Source organism: Fundulus heteroclitus, chromosome 9, assembly GCF_011125445.2.
Source record: "Fundulus heteroclitus isolate FHET01 chromosome 9, MU-UCD_Fhet_4.1, whole genome shotgun sequence".
Lineage (NCBI taxonomy): Eukaryota > Metazoa > Chordata > Actinopteri > Cyprinodontiformes > Fundulidae > Fundulus > Fundulus heteroclitus.
In genome coordinates this window covers 39,796,513-39,802,512 of record NC_046369.1, presented here as the reverse complement: position 1 = coordinate 39,802,512, position 6,000 = coordinate 39,796,513, and positions in this window count along the sequence as shown.

The window sequence follows — 6,000 nt, the reverse complement described above, 5'->3', positions numbered from 1 at the left end:
TCCCGGATACAAGCGGCTGAAATGAGTTTTCTCCGTAGTGTGTCTGGGCTCTCCCTTAGAGATAGGGTGAGGAGCTCAGTCATCCGGGGAGGACTCAGAGTAGAGCTGCTGCTCCTCCACGTCGAGAGGAGCCAGTTGAGGTGGCTCGGGCATCTGGTCAGGATGCCTCCTGGACGCCTCCCTGGAGAGGTGTTCCGGGCACGTCCCACCGGGAGGAGACCCAGGGGAAGACCCAGGACACGCTGGAGGGACTATGTCTCCCGGCTGGCCTGGGAACGCCTTGGGATTCCTCCTGAGGAGCTGGCCCAAGTGGCTGGGGAGAGGGACGTCTGGGCCTCCCTACTGAAGCTGCTACCCCCGCGACCCGACCCCGGATAAGCGGAAGACAACGGACGGACGGACGGGCTCCTATAAAGGGAACAGGGGTACTGACAGGTCTAAGATGAAGCCCCTGATGTTACAAGTTCTTTAAAATTACCCTTAAAAGTGCGCACCTGAATTAAAGCGCGAGGCAGCACGCCCACCGAAGCGCCACTGATTCTATGTTGTTAAAAACGAAACAGCATTAAACACAGCTAGTAACTCTCCTATTGACTTTAACTGGCACACGTTGCTACCGATGTTAGGGAATTAAACGTAGTGATTCACGTTTTGAATGGTGAACGGTGACAAAAGCACCTGGTCCGAGGAAAAGGAGGGGGGAGAGGAGCAAGCGCGGAGGCACAGGAATACGGTGCATGTAGTTAAAAAATGCAGAATTAATAAAAACGAAACTTATAAAACAGACCAAGTGGCGTTTTAAACTGCATCTGGTTAGCAGAACTGTTTTATGATCCAGCGTGCAGCCATGACTGGTTCTGAATGAACCGGTCATCTGGCAGCAGCTCTCCCCGCCCCCTCCCCTCCTGTGTACGCGGTACAGGACTTTACCGGCTTACTTTCACCACTGTTAAGACTAAAATTATTCATAACTCTGATCACTCTTCCTGCTGCTCTGTTAACACGAACTGCAGCATGAATTACTGATGGCGAAAAGCTGTGAAAGAAGCCGAAACAGCTCAGCAGAAGGCGGAGTTTTGTCGTCCGCAGCCCAGATGGGCTTTGTGATTTTTATGCGTGAGAAATTCCATGTTTGCGTGTGAAACGTCATGTGTTGCGTGTGAGCGTGTGAAGTTAGTGAAATGCGTGTGTCACACGGTCAATGCGTGAGAGTTGAGAGCTATGACCATGGGCCTCAGAAAAAAGCTCCTGTTTCAAACCTGGAGGAAAAACCAGTCTGCCATCTGGCCCTCTCCAGCAACCTTCCTGCTCTGAGGCTCCTCTGAGCCTCCACATATTCTTCTCCTCCGGAGCTGCTCTGCTCTTCAACTATTTAATGTTACTCATGTTCAACTCCTCTCTCAGCTCGTCTTCCACCGTCACCATCATCATCTGAGGCGCATATCCAGCGGCTGCTTTGGCAGCCTGGTCTGCAGCCTGATTCCCTAATGCAACGCCTGAAGGGGGTACCGCGCGCGAGCTATTTTTAGAAACACAACGTCACGATGACGTCACATCACGTGGTACGCAGTGGGGCAAACTCCGGAAAGCCGCCGCTGTTTCGCTGTAAAAGAGACGTGCGTTAGCCTAGGTTTTACTCAGTAAACGACTGCTTTTTTCAAATCTAAGACCATGGTTTTTAAACATTGTTGCTATGGAACGTGCAACAGCGACTCGAGTTACGCTGATCGGCCGCATATGAAGGATGTTTTCTTCAAGACTGCCAAGGAGAAATGTATGCGCTTGGAACACCGGGGCGGTCGGCCTACACAACAGTTCAACCCGGAAAAAGTTACCAAATTCAAGTACATATGTAGCAAGCATTTTGTCGGAGGAAAGGGCCCAACCGAAGAACATCCTGACCCAATTCCAGCGACATCAAGTCAAGGTAAGAGTATTTTGGTGGCCGACATGTTAATAAAGTAGCGCCTGCTACCATGACAGCATATAGGGTATCATGGTAGCAGGCGCTAACATGATACCCTGCTACCAGGATAGCTTACTCAAAAACATTTCAAATGAGACAAACATTAAACATATACCCATTCCTGGACGGTGATTGCAAACAACAACAAAAAAAAACGGCCGACACTGCCATGATCGCCGCGCAGGAAAAAAAAACAAAGCTTACCGTTCATCAACTCGACCAGTTTTCCAGTCTTTTTAAGCCCTCGACACTCAAGCCATCGTTTGAGCTGAAGGTTGGTGTGTTCTTCGACAGTGCGACCAGTAAACCGTGTGCCTGGGACATCGTCTTGGGAAAGTTTAACGGCTGTAAAGTCGGTCAAATTGCTGGTTCTGTTGTGCTTGTAATAGCTGGGTTATCCGTGCGTTCTCTCCTGTATGCCCTACCTAAGCGGCAAAAGGGGCGTTGCTCTTGAGACGGTGACGTCACGTGCGCGGTACCCCATTACTGGTATCATGTCCCTTGCACTTTATCACGGCAATTCTGGCCGGTAATTTCAAAGCATCGGCCAGCTCTCTCATTTCCATCTCGTGTTTTATGGGTTTTCCCCCCGCTGTCAAAAATCCTGCTCTCAACCACTGACATAACTCCACATGAACTGCACCTGTGGCATATGCTGAATCTGAATATACATTTACCTCCTGTTGTTCTGTCAACTTTAATGCCTCAATCACTGCTATTAGCTCTGCTCTCTGCGCTGACTGAGGTCCTTGTAGCCTTTCTGCCTTCCTTGTTACAAATCCTGAGCCTATTCGCTCTACAACAGAATAGGCTGCTCTGAGTCCTTCACTTTCATGTCTGAAACAACAGCCATCTGTGAACAACTGTCTCACCTGTGGGCCTTCAATAGGACTGGCCTGTAGATCTGGTCTCACCTTCTCCATCCTGGAAACCAATTCTTCACATTGATGGGGTTCGTCATCCGTCATGCCATCTGCCATGTTTACACCTTCATGTGTGAATATGATGTTGGGTGCTTCCAAGATTTTGGACAGCCTGTGTTGTCTGAATGCAGTCATAGTGAAGCTTTGTGAATTCACATAAGCCACAACACTGTGAGTTGTCAAAATGGTTAGACTGTGTCCCATGACTAAATGTTCAGTCTTTTGAATCATTCTGGCTATTGCTGCTGCATATTGTGTGCATTGGGGGTGATGTTTTTCCACGTTATCCAACATTACTGATATATACATTAAACTTTCCTCTCACCTGTCTTCCGCTGAAACAAAACGTTATTTAAAGCAAAATTTGTTGCAGAAACATCAAGAAAAAATGGGATAGAGTAGTCTGGAAGAGTCAATTCAGCAGCAGATGCAAGTCGTTGTTTAAGCAGAACAAATGCTTCTTCCGCTTCCTGAGTCCAAATCAAAACATTATTTAGTTTTCTCATACCTTGCGCCTTCACGAGGTCCCTCAAAGGCTGCGTCAGGTCTGCATAGCCGGGAATATAGTTACGGCTGTAACCAGTCAATCCTGGAAAAGACAGCATGTCTTTCACGTGCAGCGGTTTAGGATGTGTCAAAATGCTCTGTTAATGACTGGAGGACATGCTGGTTGTTCCTGCGGAGATGACATGGCCCAGGAAAGAAACCTGTTTTCTGGGAATTTGCAGTTTATCCTTACTGACCTTGAACCCATGTTCATGGAGGTGTTTCAGAACCAGCTCTGTAGCCTGAAGCAGTTGGTGAAGCCAACAACAGATCGTCCACGTACTGAATAAGGGTGGTGTTTCTTGGCAGAGGACATGTCTGCAAAACATCTTTCAAAACCTGATTAAAGATACTTGGTGATAGGGCAAATCCCTGTGGCAGTCTGGTGTAACGCAGCTGGCGACCTTTATAAGTGAATGAAAAAACGTCTCTGCATTCTTCAGCCAAAGAGAGACAGAAAAATGCGTTCGCCAAGTCGATACATGTGTACCACTGCTGAGAGGGCTCCAAACAGGAAATGGCCACATATGGGTTAGAGGATTCGTCCCCCCTGTCCCTAGTGTCCCATGCATTATACGATGGCATGGCGGAGCATGCTCCCTAAATCCAGGGAAAGCATGCACAGCCATTTCGCTATTAATTTGAATGAGCCGCTAGGGCTCATGGAAGACCTGAAGGAGCAGGTGTAATACTGAGCATTGGCCACTGGATGGCAGCCTTGCCTTACGTTTTTGAGAATGTCACTAGGGTTCACTGGGTGACAGGAGGCTATCAAATGGGTTCTATTGGGTTAGGGTTAGTGTTAGTACTGGTAGTCCAGTGTGTGTGTGTGTGTGTGTGTGTGTGTGTGTGTGTGTGTGTGTGTGTGTGTGTGTGTGTGTGTGTGTGTGTGTGTGTGTGTGTGTGTGTGTGTGTGTGTGTGTGTGTGTGTGTGTGTCCCCATTAGGGTGTAAAGTGTGACATGTGGTAATTAAACGTGTGTTATTTGGTTAGACCAAGTGTTTTGGTACATGCAGTCCAATGTATCAGTGTGTGCGTTATGGATGTTGGTTCTCCAGGACCCAGAGTCTGTTCCAGGACCCAGAGTCTGTTCCAGGACCCAGAGTCTGTTCCAGGGAGGGGGTGTTAGCTCCAGGGAGGTTGTTGCGGGCTAGTGGTGCCTCCTTCCTGGGTACATGACTCCGTGGTGCCCCCCCCGGTTACTCCAGGACCCTGGAGGTTCCTCCAGGACCCAGGGTCTGTTCCAGGACCCAGAGTCTGTTCCAGGGAGGGGGTGTTAGCTCCAGGGAGGTTGTTGCGGGCTAGTGGTGCCTCCTTCCTGTGCACATGACCTCCGTGGTGCCCCCTGGTTTCTCCAGGACCCTGTAGGTTCCTCCAGGACCCAGAGTCTGTTCCAGGACCCAGAGTCTGTTCCAGGGAGGGGGTGTTAGCTCCAGGGAGGTTGTTGCGGGCTAGTGGTGCCTCCTTCCTGTGCACATGACCTCCGTGGTGCCCCCTGGTTCCTCCAGGACCCTGGAGGTTCTTCCAGGACCCTGGAGGTTCCTCCAGGACCCAGAGTCTGTTCCAGGGAGGGGGTGGTAGCTCCAGGGAGGTTGTTGCGGGCTAGTGGTGCTTCCTTCCTGGACACATGACCTCCGTGGTGCCCCCCCTGGTTCCTCCAGGACCCTGGAGGTTCTTCCAGGACCCTGGAGGTTCCTCCAGGACCCAGAGTCTGTTCCAGGGAGGGGGTGTTAGCTCCAGGGAGGTTGTTGTGGGCCAGTGGTGCTTCCTTCCTGGGTAAATGACCTCCGTGGTGCCTGCCCTGGTTCCTCCAGGACCCTGGAGGTTCTTCCAGGACCCTGGAGGTTCCTCCAGAACCCAGAGTCTGTTCCAGGGAGGAGGTGTTAGCTCCAGGGAGGTTGTTGCGGGCCAGTGGTGCTTCCTTCCTGGGTAAATGACCTCCGTGGTGCCTCCCCTGTTTCCTCCAGGACCCTGGAGGTTCTTCCAGGACCCAGAGTCTGTTCCAGGGAGGGGGTGTTAGCTCCAGGGAGGTTGTTGCGGGCCAGTGGTGCTTCCTGGACACATGACCTCCGTGGTGCCTCCCCTGGTTCCTCCAGGACCCTGGAGGTTCTTCCAGGACCCTGGAGGTTCCTCCAGGACCCAGAGTCTGTTCCAGGGAGGGGATGTTAGCTCCAGGGAGGTTGTTGCGGGCCAGTGGTGCTTCCTTCCTGGGTAAATGACCTCCGTGTTGCCTCCCCTGTTTCCTCCAGGAACCTGCTGGGAGATCCATACTGGATGTGGAGGTTAGGAGAACTAGAGCAGGCTGCTGCTGCTGGGAGATCCATGCTGCATGTGGAGACCCAGAGCAGGCTCATGCTGCTGGGAGATCCATGCTGGATGTGGAGACCCAGAGCAGGCTGCTGCTGCTGGGAGATCCATGCTGGATGTGGAGACCCAGAGTAGGCTCACACTGCTGGGAGATCCATGCTGGATGTGGAGGTTAGGAGAACCAGAGCAGGCTGCTGCTGCCTGGGAGATCCATGCTGCATGTGGAGACCCAGAGCAGGCTGCTGCTGGGAGATCCAT